The 16,141-nt window shown below is 35.3% G+C and overlaps 2 long non-coding RNA genes across 3 annotated transcripts; both read left to right on the forward strand.

Annotated features, from left to right (window-relative positions):
- Positions 1–6,995: 6,995 nt before the first annotated feature.
- On the forward strand, positions 6,996–10,164 carry LOC132044399 (uncharacterized). Of its 2 annotated transcripts, none has more exons than XR_009412169.1 (2): positions 6,996–7,753; positions 8,174–10,164. It is a non-coding gene; the product is annotated as an uncharacterized LOC132044399 (long non-coding RNA). The 2 variants fall into 2 exon arrangements; XR_009412170.1 differs by having other exon boundaries at positions 6,996–7,538.
- A 4,130-nt stretch (positions 10,165–14,294) lies between these two features.
- Positions 14,295–15,449, forward strand: LOC132044406 (uncharacterized). Its single transcript, XR_009412174.1, has 3 exons — positions 14,295–14,453; positions 15,183–15,227; positions 15,307–15,449. It is a non-coding gene; the product is annotated as an uncharacterized LOC132044406 (long non-coding RNA).
- Positions 15,450–16,141: the final 692 nt, after the last annotated feature.

The following is a 16,141-nucleotide window of genomic DNA, read 5'->3' on the forward strand; positions in this document are numbered from 1 at the left end:
TCTTTTAAGGAGTAAAGTGAATTCTGCTATGCTGGGCTCTTTCTCTGTACTCTGTATACACTTAATTGATTTCATTAAGTTTTTTTGCTTCTTTCATGAGCTTTTTTATAATATAATATATGTATGAAAATTAAGCAAAAAGCTTTGAAGGTTAGCCATTAATCCTCATGTTCCACATCTGCTAAAAGCGACTTCTTTGGCCATTAGGTAAACGAAACTTCAACTGGATGATCAAGGACTTAAACTGATATCAAATTGTAGACTAAGCATTATTGAAAAAATTTATATCCTTAGGCTTCAAAAGCTTGGACCTGCTTGCGTTTCATAGGCTTAGGTTTTTTACTTCTCGCTATGGCAACTACATCTTTTAACCTTCCACTTCTTTAGCTATATGTGTAATTGGTGACTGCGTTTTGATTTTGCAATTCTGCGCGCCTTTAATTTGGTTTCTTGATTTCTTTTGACTGTTGTTTTCCTGCTATTCTGCTTCATTTGGTTTGTTGCTGGCGTTTGCTTCGTTCTGTTGGGATTTTGGCCTTACTTAGGATTTTCGAAGTTGGTTGAATAAAATTTGGGACTCCTTTGGATCTTGCAAGTTGCGTGAAACGTGAACTACAGTCTAACGTATAGCACAAATTGGAAAAGCAGGAACCGAATATTCCCGACCCTCTTCTCTTTTGGAAAAGAAAATTTGCTGTCATTCTTTCGGAGAGCTAAATTGTTTCGGTTTTTTGCTGACCAGAAAAAGGAATATTTAGTCATTTATTAAAAATTTAAAGACATTTTCCCTACATAGCAAAATTGAAATTAAAGAAGAAAACAATGAATGGTTTTTCCTGGAGAGAGATGTAATATTCTGCTATGGCGATAACAAAATTAAGATGTAATATTCTGCTATGGCGATAACAAAATTATCCTCCATTTTCTCCGTACACACCAAATGACCAAATCTAACATAAAGTATTAGCATAATCTCAGTTAATACAGTAGACCATGGTGTAGTATATGACACAACTGAGCCTTGCCAATAATGCAAAATGCACCAGAGAACTGTTTCACAGGCATGTTTCGCCCCTTCTCCTACATGTTTTGAAGTAGCTAATACTATTTTCCCCTTGCAAATGTTTTCCGTAGATTTATCCTATGATAGATGTTGATTTGTCCCCTCTTTCAGTCCACTAATTACTGTTGTTGTTGTGCTAGTGTTTTGTGCATGTACTTAAGCTTATTTATGTTGGAAAATAATTTATTCTTTAGGTACCATAAACTTCTTGTCACGCTCCGAACCTGGGCGTGGACGTGAACGGCACCCGAAACCTGATTACATGTGACCGAGCGAACCAACTGGCTAACTGAATCAACATGTGGTATCATAACATACTGAATGCGAAAAATAAACTAACACATGCTGATATACTGAAAAAGTCTGAATGACATAAATCAAAATGCGAAAACACTAATATATGCTTGAAACATATCTGTAGCCAACATTGCTTAACATGAAAAGCCTATGATTCTGTCTAGCTGTTACTCTAGTCTATGAAGCTTCTAATGAAGTACTGAAAACAATGACTGTCTGTAAATACTGAAAGACTGTAAAGTAATGTTGATTACATGTGAACTTCTTGTCACGCTCCGAACCTGGGCGTGGACGTGAACGGCACCCGAAACCTGATTACATGTGACCGAGCGAACCAACTGGCTAACTGAATCAACATGTGGTATCATAACATACTGAATGCGAAAAAATAAACTAACACATGCCGATATCTTGAAAAAAAGTCTCGAACGACATAAATCAAAATGCGAAAACACTAATATATGCTTGAAACATATCTGTAGCCAACATTGCTTAACATGAAAAGCCTATGATTCTGTCTAACTGTTACTCTAGTCTATGAAGCCTCTAATGAAGTACTGAAAACAATGACTGTCTGTAAATACTGAAAGACTGTAAAGTAATGATAATACCCTGAAAGAACTAAGGCTCACCAAATAGCTGGTACGAGAATCCTAGCGCTCTAAATCGTCAACCTGTAAATCGTTACATGTATCATGAGATGCAGGCCCCGGTGAAAGGGACGTCAGTACATTTGAATTGCACTGGTATGTAAAGCAACTGAAAGAAAGAACTGTAAATATTGAAACTGAACTGAGCAAAGAAGTAAAGATATGAATACTCCCTATTCTGAATGAGAAAATACTCCCTATTCTGAATGAGAAACCACCTGTCGATCTGTGTAAATAAGCTACAGCCTCAGGCCCAATATATAAGGGGAAATTTACTTGGATAGAGAACATATAAGTGTTATTTACTTTTAGTAACTACACTTTACTTTAATTACATCTAGTAGCTAAATATTATATCTCAATTACACAAGTTAACTAATATAATAACTCCTCCCCCTTCTTCTCTCTTCACTGCTCTCTTCCCTCTTTCTCTCTTCTCTCTCTCTCGCCCATCTCTTTTCTCCCTGAACTTTCTCTCCTTTTTCCCCTCTTCTCCCTTCTTCACCATTGGAGAAGGGCAGTTGAAGTAATTACTGTTCTTCCACTCACTCATATAACCCCCAACTGGTTGCTAAGTGATACAAATAAGGCAAGTAGAATGATGATGGAAATTTCCGGCTCCATCCGCCAACCACGGCGGCACATAAGGGTTGTTGTTGTTGTTTTGAAATTTCCAGCAGATCTGGCTGGAAATCGTCTCCAGATCTGGCCGGAACTAGTGATTGTATTCACATTTTTGAGTTTTTTTGTTAAATTTTTAGATTGTATTCATTTTTTTAGTGGTGTATTTGTTAATATTTGGTGTATATTTGTTTTTATGTATTTAGTTTTACCTGTTGTATTCATTAATACAACGAGCTCGTTTATGAATACAGATACTCATTTCAGGAATACAGTGAAAAAAATCGTTGTATTCATGAATACAGCGAAAACAAAAATTGAATACAGCAAAAAAAAAATGAATACAGCAAACATAAAAATAGCTACGAGCTGTAAATAAGCAAAATGTAGCTATGCCAGATTTTTAACCCTCAAAATGTAGTCATTTATGAAATTTTCCCATATATAAGTGCACAAGCTACCGCCTCGGGCCCAAGTATACGTATACATAACTATAACCTCAGGCCCAAGATGCATAAAGCATAAACTACGGCCTCATGCCCAAATACAGGTTTTCAACATTCAGGAATTTAAAATCAGGAACTGAGAATCATACTATAATACATGATGCTAAATTACTGAATCATACTAAGTTACATGATACTGGAATACTGAATAGACCTATACTGAAACATGTATTCATGAACTGATTATGAGAACTGAAGCTTCAAGTTTTTATGACATGCTGAGTAATCTAGACTGAGACTTATGGCAAACACAATTCTATATTGATTACGCACTGACCTCACAACATTCAGAATGAAAGTCATGAACGAATTACGAAACTAGAAATTTTGGAGTTGACTCCCGGCATGTTCAATAGTGATCTTTTGGCCATTGAAAGGGCACCCAACGGTAAACCATGGTTTACTGACATCAGGGAATATATTGAAGACCAAACGTATCCCAAACATGCAACGGAAAATGATAAGAAGACAATCAGGAGGTTGGCAATGCAATTCGTTGCGCGGGGATGCGATTCGCCAATAAAAGTTCTGCAACTATTCAAGGAATTACACTTAACTATATGTCTGAGGCAATTCGTAACGTTGTAAAAGAAACATAGCGTAGGGAGAATCATTAACATTCCCAACGCAGAGAGTTAACCTCACATACCTTAATTCCGGCCTTTGAGAATAATACAACGTTCGTCAACCCTTTCAACCTTAATCTATAAATGGATTCCATATTAGCAATAATATTCATGCTTTGGTCATCTAAGCATTTTATCAAACACTTGGTGGACATAAAGCTCCACAACCTTCATTAATGATGTTTTCTTCACCAAATTCGCATTCCATTACTTCTAGGTGATTCTACAATCTCAATTAGATAGCATTAACACCATTATTCATCACTCATATGATTATAACAATCCTAAGTCACAATCCAAAGATATGATTCTCTTTATCAAACCCATTTACTTATCTCCCAAGAACTCGTTAATTCAAATCTCATGAACTTATAGTCTATAATCACCAATACAAGGTTAAAATCAATTGAAGTAGGAAAGTCTTACCTTTAGACGTTCAAGTCTCTCGAATTCGAATTCTAGGGTTCTTTTGTCCAAGACAAAGATTCAATCGATAATCTATGGAATAGATGAGGATTCTAGCGTTAGTCTTTGTTAGATTGATGTAATAATCAATGGGGTTTGAGTAGAAACTCACCTTGGATGCTTTGTGGAAGCTCTAAGGGTGTTTTCTCTCCAAAAAGGCAATTTAGAATGAACTGGAAAAAGTTTTACGCAGTTAGGCTTTTATAAAATTCAGGAAAAATCGCTTCAGGCATAAAATGGCCTGGTGCGGCGCATGGGGTGCAACGGGCTGCATCCAGCATGGTGTATTTTTCGACGGTTTCAACATTTTGAGTTTTTTCTGGAATTTTGGCCTGGAGCTTCCGGGGGCCGGCGCGGGGGGGGGGGGGGCGCTAGGCCTCCGGGCAAAGATTCGGTAAAAGGGGCATAACTCCTAGCACGGAACTCCGTTTTGGATCCATAATATATTGTTGGAAAGATATTTCAAAGGGCTACAACTTCCATATTTTAAATTTTCTCAAATTCCTACTGGATTTTCACAAAATCTGGATAGAAGGCAGACCCGCCGTAAACTTAGCCGATTCTATCGAATCTTAAGCACCTTACTGTTCGTCTTGATTCCAAAACAACTATTTGCTCCTCGATTTTATTTCACTTATTTTGACTTCCCTTCCTACGTGCAGATTTCATAGGAACAAAAATAGGAACAAAAGATTATATACAGCAAAGTCAATGATATTATAGCAGGCGTTCTATATGATACTACTGGTTTGGATGAACAATATCAAAGACTACATTCCTCTGATCTGTACATGGTTGGGTAGAATATGACATTGCCATGGCTGCTCTTTACCTTGGTGTACATATGCTCTCTATGCACGTAAAAAAGTTGTGTCTTAGTCCTTGTGGGTCATTTTCATGTGATTCTAGCTGGAATTTTCAGATTGTACAGATCTTCATTTTATTCTTTTTCTGTAAATCGTGACTTTTGGTCGTTTTACGTATTATCACTATAAATGAGTATGTAATGTATAATAAATGGATAAGGCACTGTTACCCCTTGAACTTTGGCTAAAGTTGCTCCGACACACTTTACCTTTTCAGGGGTCCTATTATCCCCCTGAACTTTTTTAAAAACGGAATAATTACTACCCTAAGCGCAGAAGTGGCAAGGAAAGTATATTTCACTTTCTTTGGGAGAGTGAGAAGCATAAAATTCTGACACGTGTCATTTTTTCATTGGGTACTTCACATTTAATTACACCTATATTTAAAGCTTAAAGTTTTTTTCTAAACTGATTTTCTTAAAAAAAAAAAAAAAGTGGAAAACTAATTATTTTTTTCTATGTATGAAAAAAATCTAGTTTTTCCAAATTTAATTTAAAAAATGAGTTTTACACATTTAAAAATAATTATTAGTTATTTTTTCACATTTTAACAAGAAAAAAAAACTTTTCCAGATTTTATTTGAAAAACAAAAGTGTCCTAAAAAAATGAAATCATGAAAATCTAGATTTTTTTAAGACATTTAAAAAAAAAAAAATCCATTTTTCCATATTTAAAAAAAAAATCCATGTTTTCAGATTTATTTATTTTTTTGTTGAAAAAAATCAACTTTTCATATTTTTTTAATATCCATTTTATTAAAGAAAATTCAGTTTTTCAATTTTTTTTTAAAATTGCCACGTAAGCGAAAAGAATTAAAAAAATAGAAAATAAATAAATATATATGTGGCAAAGAGAGTGTATGTCACTCTTCCATAAGAGAGTAGATATTCAGTTTTAGGGTGGTAATTATTCTATTTTAAAAAAGTTAAGAAGGGTAATAGGACCCCTGAAAAAGTAAGGTGTGTCGTAACACCTGCGGTCAAAGTTCAGGAGAGTAATAGTGCCTTATCCTAGTAACAAAACAATGCAACTTTATTCATGTGTAAGGTGTGTCGTAACACCTGCGGTCAAAGTTCAGGAGAGTAATAGTGCCTTATCCTAATAATAAAACAATGCAACTTTATTCATGTTGGGCCTATCCTTACTAGTAATATAATGTGACAGTGAAAAGAGATAAACGTTATTGAGTTCATCCAGTGTACTGGAAATAAGTCTCTTAAGGAAAACTTGTAAATGCTCTACATATGGTTTAGAAAATAAATAAACTAATTTGAATTATTATCAAATGCTACACTACTTTGAATGTCGCATAATCAAGAAAAAAGTAAGGCACTGTGAATACTGCTTTGACAAGTAGAAACTGTTCGGCTGCAATTTGAGATGTCTGACTTATTGTCATTTTAGACTAGGGGTGCTTATCGGTTAGTTCGGTTCGGTTTTGTGAATTACCGGTTCGGTTTATCGATTTTCGGTTTGTAAAAATGCTAAACCAAAACCAAACCAATAAGATATTCGTTATCGGTTTATCAGTTTTTAGTCTTTAACGGTTCAGTTTTCGGTTTAACCAATAAAAAAATGCTCCGCTATATTTTTATTTTTTGTTGCCTTCTCTTGGTTCATATATATCGATTCACAAATTCGACAAAAACTATTGAAAGCAATCTTTCAAAAACAAAAAATGCTCATAGACCATAAACAAAACCAATAAGATATCGCAAGTCCTTGTTGAGACTTTGAGAGAATGAGCGTGCTTGCGGTATTACGGTCATTTAATATGTGAATCCCATTTTCTTTTTCCACTTATTTCAGTTCCTCCCCGTTTCTTCTGGAACTTACTTAATTCTTCGGTTCTTTCATGTCTCTGCTCCGAGCTCTCCCTATCAAACAACGATGGTCTCTCGCTGGTGGGTTCTTCTTCATCTCTCCTTTCTTTTTATTCAATTTTTGTGTTTTAAATCTATTGATTTCTTTTTATGTTTATCTATTTATCTCTCTTTCGGGTGAGTTGTAGTCCAGTTCCTCTTTTCTTTTTGCTTAGTTTTTTTTTTTTTTTTTTTTTTTTTTTTTTTTTTTTTTGTGTTTGTTTGAACGGGAGTGTTGATCTGTATGCGCTTGGGCGTGTGAGTATAGTGTACTGCATGTGTTTTTGAGACTAATTTTTTAAGAGTTTGTCCCTTTTTTGTCTGAGTGTACAGGGCATGTGTTTTTTTTTTTGAGTCTTTACTCTGTTAGTTGTTTTGTGCAATTTTTATTTGTTATTTATAATTGTGTGTATATGTTTGCTCCGTACTCTTTTTGAATAATGTCTTGCCATAAATTTTATGCGCCTGTTAGTTATTGTCCGGATATGCAGTATGTCTTTTTGATGATTTTTCCTTTCTTACTAACAATTAATTAGAAGTGGACTATGCACCCAAGGGGCTTGATGATATGTCTGCAAAAGGTGAATCTGAACTTATATATTCTGTTAGGCTTTTAGTCACGACTCTCTACTGGTTTTGCGATGACATTATTAACCTGTGAAGTAATCCATGTTGGACAGAAGAACCCATAAAGATATGCATGTTCATTATCACTTTGAATCAAGAAATTAGAAGGTTGTCAACATAGTTACCTTAAGTCTCATGGATGAAGAAAATTATATTGCATTTGGTTTAGGTACTCGCATTCGTTAATATTCCGCGTTCATACATACCTTAAAATGATGTTACTATAGTTGGAAAGCTATTAAGGAAAATGTAAACTTTGGTTTAATACAAGAAGCTATCTACATGATAAACATACACAGTTGACGATTTGCTCTTTTCATGCCATGATATATCTATATTTTAATAGTCAAAATTTTACAAATTAAAACTGGTGGCGTATGATAGTTCGATGGCTACATGCACATCTCATGACAGGAAAGAAGATTAATATATACTATGTCGTAAATTAAATGATGAGATCCTTGTGAATGTTAAATAGTTATAGTTTTGTGTATCAACATTTGATTGAATTTAGGAATACAAGGGTGGATAACTCATTGTAGGAATTGGTGTTTTCGGTACCTAACGCTGCAATTTCTCTGTGCAGCAGAACGTCATATAGCAAAGCATCAAGTTCAATTATTCAGCCAATGATAAAGTCAGGAATAGGAGGATGGGTGGCTTGTTGAAGCTCAAATTCAAGAGCTGTGTATGTACTTTTATGGCATTAAGACTAAAAACACAGTGCAAAACTTATATCGGGCCCTGTAATTTGAAATGTTATGTGTCTCTTTTACCAATTTACGTGATTGAAAACTTTCTCTCTCAACAGCTCAGGGTATGTACTTTTATGGCATTTATAACTAAAAGCACGATGTAATATAAGTTGGTCAACTCTAGGGGCTCTTTAGTTTATTCGCTCTACTTGATAGCTCTGATGTATACTTTTTTCTTGTAGATAAATTTGAAATGGAATGTAACTGCGAGATATGTTCCTTTGTTGGATTTGACGGTGAGCCAACCTTCTGTTCATTATGTTTTTCGCTCTAGAATATAACTCTTTTTCTTACTTCGATTGGGTGTTTGGAAATATATGTACTTCTTGTGGTTGTTGAAAAAGTTACCAGCATATCACTTTATAGAATTTTTCCACATTTGATTATCGAATTCTCTGAATTATATCTGACTTTGCATGGATCTTGAGATTACCGATCTTGCAGATCACAATACAGTGGTTCGGGCTGTAGTATAGTCGTCTCAATTTGTTGACACTTCTACCCCTTCGATACTGTTCAACAAAATTCCCCAGTATAAGGAAAACATATATATGTCATAAAGAGAAATGGGCATCAAGAATCAAGTCATTTTAAAAAATATCATTCCTAGGTTGAAGAAGCTGAGTTATTGGCTCAAACACCGATCATTTCACCTGGTGGTTGTGTCTCAAAAGAATTCTGGTGGTATTATCAAGGGTGTTGCCACCGGTCTGCTTAATGAATTGGCCGTTGAGACTTCTGCTTGCATAACTTCTTATTATCTTGATGATGCATGCGTAGATCCTAATTCACTATACTATTCTTGATAATGTGTGTTTCTGAATTTATTGTCTTAGGGCACGGGCACCAGTATTCTGTTTAGAAGTTTAGTTTTCAGTCATAGTTTGTCAAATTAAATATTTAATTCGAGGACAAGATATAATAATAAGTACTGTTTTTCGGTAGGAGGATTTTTATGCATGGCACGATCCTATTACAATTTACAATACATATGCTAAGATGAATGAATTATTTTAGGTTGTGCAAGTTTATTTTAAAGGTGGAATACTTAGACGTTTTAGCTGCACATGTAAGAAATCAAGATATCTTTTGCCTGCACAGTTTTCTCGATGAAATTTAGGCTTTCTTTTGAGTCACATAAAATTTTAAAAATGACTGACGTGAGATCTAATTTCCCTGACTCTTTATATGCTGGCAATTTACCTATATAAGTCTTATTAGTCACCATGTAATGTATGCACTGATAAAGGCCTTTTCGGGAGGCACGTTCAGTTATGACGATGCAAGAAAAGCTTCATATATAGTTTAGCCATCTGTACGCCAGTCTCAGTGAAGCAGCTAGCAACGTCGTTTGCCCGAGAATATCCTCTTATATCACACTGTCTAGGAGAATCTCCTGAGGTTGACCTAATATAGTTGACCAGAGTACCTTATTGACTACTTTCTTATTGTAGTATATTCACATTTGTTTCTGCATCAGAATTTTTCAAAATGAGCAACTGGAGGAAGGCGATGTGTAATTGACACAAAGACGTGAAGGATCCTTAAATATAACATTTCGAGGAAATTACAACTGAAGGAACCATAAGCTTGCTTCTCGACTTTCAGGTTGAGCAGAAGGATGTAGATTGTGCCAATATCACCCTTCAGTTTACGGTAATAGACAAGTCATCTTGTTTACATTTACCTCATCTCAAATAGGATGATAGAATCACCAAAGCTAAGTAGGGAGAAGTAAATCACTGTTCGTACACTCCCTCGGATCAAAGTGTAACTTTGCTGGTAGATGAATAAATGCAGGGATTTTTTATTTATTTATATTTTTTTTTAACAAAAGAAGTTCTGGTAATAGATATTTGACCATCGTTGAAGCTTGGATTGATCAATGAAGTAATCAAACATTGAGATTGCAATATTTTAGTATCAAATTATGATTATCCTCGAGTACACCTGTTATTTTATTAATTGAGTGTTTGCAGGAAATCCTATAATTGTTTATAGAAGTATAGAACAAAATTGCATTCTGAGGCAATGATTGGTTATCTTATCCAACATATCTTGTATGTTCCATTTTTAGGTATACTCATTCAAGGCATCAAATGCTATTTGTCGCTAATATTTGTGAGTTCTGTAAATAATGGAGGAGTTTGAAGGCAGAAGTGGGACGCTATCAAATCACAATCAGGGGGCGAGATAAGGTTTGCTTTGCAATATATTGTACAGTGTCATTGCCTATGCATCTTTTAAGTCAATAATATAGTATATCTATGCATTTTTTCTATTTCTTTCTTGTTGTGTAGTAAAGGTAGTATTCGGCATGGCCTATGTTGACTATGACTGGCACCAAGAATTACTCAAACCATATTTTTTGTGGACCTTAATCTTAGTGGTAATCTTAATCTTAATCTTAATCTATCACTCTGACCACCTCATAAAGCAAGCTCGGGAATGTAAATGTGCAACTTTGTTCCACAGATGAATGTACGTAATATGAAACATATTATGATAATATTTTGTCAGCTTTATAGTATTGCTTCCTTCCTTTTTTTATTAGGTAATCCTATTAAACAGTTAAAACAGGTATGAAATGTTATATCCCGCATTTTTGTGTAATTGGATAATTTGAGACGATCGCGGGAGGACGACAAGGTGCCACATCTTTACTTTGTTAAGTATATGAATGGCTTATGAAGAATTTGGGAGCGAAATTATTAAGAAAGGTCAAGGGCATAAAGGGAAATTCGCGATATGCCTCGTGGAATTATGGAGGAAGACGAAGGGTAAAATGGTAATTTCACAAGTGTTCAAGAAAAATTCTTGGAAAAATTCCAAGTTGGCCGTATGGCATGTGTGGCACATGCCCACATTTTGATTAATTAAGTGGGGGCTAAATTACAAATTATGAGGAAATGGGGACCAATCTTACAAAGGAAGACATGTAGTCTTCTTTATTCATTTTAAGAAAAATCCAAGAAAATGGAAGACTTTTCTAGAGAAATAAAGAGAGGGATTATGTGGTCATACTTTGATTTTGAGGGACCTATTTATAAAAAATGAAATTTGGTGGAAGACTTGTGGATATATATATGTAGGAAGTCTTCATAATTCATAAAATTCTCTAGAAATTTCATGAAATAAGAAGAAGAGAAAAAGAAGGAGAAAATCAATAGGCCATTCGGCCATAGTAGAATTTCCAAGGAAAAATTGATAAAAATTCTTCAAAAATCATTTCCTACTAAGTAAAGGGTGCACAACAAGGTGGAGTTGTTGTTGGAACAAGAAAGGTTCAAAATCATACAAGTTGCCAAGAGTTAGGCAAGTGAGAAGTTGAAGAAGAAAGGTAAATTCTAATCTTGCTTTATGTGTTATACATGGTTTATATGTGTCGTAGTATGCTAAAATGAATGAAATTCATGAAGGGGAGAAATATGGTGCATGGCCGTGCATATATGTTCATGTGTAGGAATCATGCTTCAATTATTTTGTTTAGTGCTTGGTTGTTATTGTTGTGGATGATATGTGAAGAAAATGGAAGTTGAATGAATTTTGAGAAGTTGTAGTATGTATGTTGGTGTTGGCCGTGAGGTTATGGGAAGGATGGAAGAGAATGAGTCAATTTTATTTAGTATTTTGCTTGTTGTTATGTTGTAGATTCAATGTTGCTAATAAATGTCTAATGGCCTTAGTGAAGTTATTGTAGTAGAGACTTGTTTAGAAATTATATGAATGGAAAGCAATGTTTCTTTGCATGCATAAAAGACAATATGATTAGTATGATGTCGATGGAATATATACTATAAGGTTCCTATGGTGTTCGTCGAAGTTGGAAGGCTTTGAAGAAAGTAGTACATTGAGGTTATGCATCTTGAATGGAATAAGTAAATTATAGTGTGGTTGTTGAATTATGTTAATAGTTTGGCCGGGTTTGAATTCCCGGATTGTGATTGATGAGGATTTGGCTATGTCATATGTTGGGGATGGTATATTTACGGGAAATCTTCCGAAATTTCGGTAGCCAAGGGTTTCCTTAAGATTTTAACTCTAAGTATACTAATGAGAGTTTTGGTAAACATGACCAATTCGCAGATTTTGACGAGATTGCAACGTGAATTTGACGTAGCAAAAGGAGTGAAAAGAGGTATGTAAGGCTTTACCTTCCTTTCTTGGCATGTCCTAGACGTAGTAGGGTTGGCCACGGGCCTCGGGGGCCCTTCCTTTCCTCGAAATCCAAGATTGAAATTGGCCACTATTCATTCAGTGAAATTGAATTAGAAATTGCGCAAATGGTTGGAGGAAATTCCTAGACATCTAGAACTTGTACAAACAAGACCCGATTACTCTAGGATCCTCATAAGTGACGTTATAAATGGTAATATGCGTTAACTTGATGCGCCGCCTCAATTGGCCGAGGTGGGCCCCTTTGTTCCCGGATTTTCTTTATTGTTCTATGCGACGTATTGCGAAGTAGAGTCTAAAGGAAATCTTTAGGTGATTGTTCTAATTACAAAATAATAGTTGTTTTAACTAGTTCATCAATTTTAAGACTTGTTTTTCCTTTCTAAAAATTTGTAAATGTTTTCTAAAATATTTATTCTTCTCCAAATCAAAGTTTACAATTCCTGGAAACCTTTATGATTAAAACGACGACTACGATTCTATGATAGAAATGATATGATGTGATATGATATATGCATAAGTACATAAAATAGGTACGTGTAAATAGGATAAGTAAGTGTATACACGACGTGTATATGTGTACAAGCTATGGATATGAATACAAAAATATGCGTATGTATATAAAATGTGAAAATGTATATAAATACATATATGCAAGCTATGTGTTTGAACCTGGGTTGGGGGGAAGGGATACATGGGGGAAAGGGAAGGGAAATATGTTTCACTGCCACCTGATCAGCCGGCTTATCATCCCGGACGCGGGGTGCCCGGACGCGGGATATATGGGTGAGCCGGTGTATATCGGCGCTATGTGGGTGAGCCGACATTGTCGGCGCTATGATATGACCTACCATGTCATGACCAGACATGCTATGATAAGATACGCTACGGTAAGCAATACTATGACATGATATGCTATGATCCGCCACGACAGGACATGATATGACAAGCTATGCTATGCTATGATTCGCTATGATATGCTATGCTATGGTAAGACACGCTATGACACGCTATGACATGCTATACTATGATATGAGGTATTATGTTATAATATACTATAGCCGAACACACTATGACGCAATATACTATGACAAGGCAAGATAAGATATAATACGATATGATACGAGATGATAATACATGACAGGGTATAAGTTCTATCTTCTCCATACCTTATGGCTCCACGACATTATTAATTCCGCATTATGTTATTGCTAGTGTTATCTTCCATGCCTTACATACTCGGTACACTATTTGTACCGACGTCCCTTCTTGTGGACGCCGCGTTTCATGCCGCGCGAGTCGGCGGACGGTGGACTTGATCCTAGGAGCTCTAATCGGTATCCGGTTGTTCCGGAGCCTTACTTCCTTGGTACTATTTTGTGTATATGTATTCTCGGGCACGACAGTACTCGGCCCTGTCTATGTATATATGTACTATGTCTAGAGGCTCGTAGACGGATGTGTACAGTTAAATGTTTGTATTTTGAGGTTGTTCGTGTCGTTGTATAACGTGATGGAAAAGTTTACTATGTTATGTTTATAACACCGCTACTAATGCTAGTGTTAAAAAGGAAAAAAAAAGAGAGAGCACAGCTACTAAGGCCCGCTAGGTAACAAGAATATGATACGAGTTAAGGGGGTGCTCGGTACAAGTATCGGGTACTCGTCACGGCCCGAGTTGGGTCGTGACATGAAATATCTTTCTTATGGTTGAACATCTTTTCTATTGAACAACGATGTTAGGCGTGAGCCCGTGCTCAGCACGGCCACGGGTTTCCCTCTCTATGTAGACCTCACTATACTATTTTCCATCAATTTGATACCAAAAGCAGCGACACTCTTTTTCTTTTTCTCCTCAAGGTTCCACCCTCATAACAAAAACAAAAAAATTATCTTTCACCTTCCGCTTCCAAGACTCTTGCTAGCATTGTGAATTCTGTAAGTTTTGCTCTTTGCTTGATTTGGGAATAAATACTCATTTTATAGTACTTTTTTTTTTTTGGGGTAATAGTATATTAGCTCTTAGTTGGTTGTTTTTTTGGTAAATTGTTTTTTTGGATTTTCGCTGTTAGTTGTGCTAGGTGAATGATTGCTAATATTTGTCCTCACAAGTTTTTTCTTTGCATGTTTTGGGTTACAGTAGATTTTCTTTCAGTTGGGCTTGTTGTGAGAAGCTTTTTCTTCTTCAATTATGTTTGATTTTATTTATTTATTTATTAAGTGTACCTTTCTTGCATCGAGTGAATCTGTATGCTTAATTTCGTATTTCTAAATCTTTTTTTTTTTTTTTAAACTTTTGAGGTAGAGTATATCGGCCATTCAGCTGGGCGCATTACATATGTACATGCATGTGCTGTTAGAGACTAGATTTAAAAAGAAATTGACTTATTTTTGTAAGCATAAAACAATTATCGCAGAACTCTGTGGTATTTTGATAGTCACTCTTTCAAATGCAGATTTCAAAGTCTTCTTCGTAAAAGGCTTCTTACCTGTGCTTGTGTTTCTTAGTTGAAAAGTGAAAACACTGATTTTTGCATTAACATTGATATTGAATGAAGGAAATTAATGACCTTTTCTTTACCTTTTTGAAGTAAAACACAAACCTTCGATGCACTATATACAAGGTACTAATTCAACCCTGTTACTTGTCTGTGCTTCTTGTGTAAGGTTGAGAAGTGAATAAGCAACTGAAAGGAAGAAGATAATTCTTGGGTACATTTTGCATGACGGCTATAATATCTTTCCCCATAGTTCAAATGGTACTTTTCCCTGATTCACATATTTTGTCTAGGCTGTTGACATCGAATCGCTTTGGTGCTAACACTTACCCCTATAAACCGCAAAATGCAGTTCAAAGTGAGCTTATTGTCCTTTTTACATGCTGTAGCATTTTCTGAACGAGATTAATCTCGGTTTAATAAACAAGTCTATCATTTCGCCACTATTCCCATCCACTTAGGATAGGAGTAATTCATATCAATGAGATGCCGTTCTAAGGTTGATTTTGATTATGATACTTTTGTTCAAGTTGAGTAGAGTTCCGCTCTACAATTAAGGTATTGAATGTTCATAAATTTAGGTATTGAATGTTCATGCCTCTTTTTACTTTTTTTCTTCTTTCATGTTACCATATGCTTTAGAGTTGAGCGGTTGAGCAAAAGTCAATGCCTATCATTCTAAAGAGAACTCTTATCCTAATCTTGGATAAAATTCAACACTTCTATAGCCTGTTGATCACCTATCACATGTTTATTGATGATCAATTCATAAGATCTGACAAATCATTTGATTATTTGTCAGGAGAATCAATCCAAGATTTTGTTGTGAATGCAGACTTTAAATATAGTAATAGTAAATCATGATGGTAGAATTTAGTAAAAGATTTTAGTAGATGTTTATCGTTCTTCGTTTCTGGGAAATCATGGTGTTTCATCATCAGAGTGATGTGTTTTTTTAGTAGTTTAATGTAATTATACTATTTAGAACATGGTTTTAACTTTTTAAATCCCATAAAGCAGACTATACGAAGACGTACAGTGAGCGATCTCAAGCCTCCTGAGCATGCCTGCACTCTGCTCTAAAGAGCCGCAAAGAGCCTATGCAGAAAGTCCCAAACTTGCAATGTA

Source organism: Lycium ferocissimum, unplaced genomic scaffold (assembly GCF_029784015.1).
Source record: "Lycium ferocissimum isolate CSIRO_LF1 unplaced genomic scaffold, AGI_CSIRO_Lferr_CH_V1 ctg4429, whole genome shotgun sequence".
Lineage (NCBI taxonomy): Eukaryota > Viridiplantae > Streptophyta > Magnoliopsida > Solanales > Solanaceae > Lycium > Lycium ferocissimum.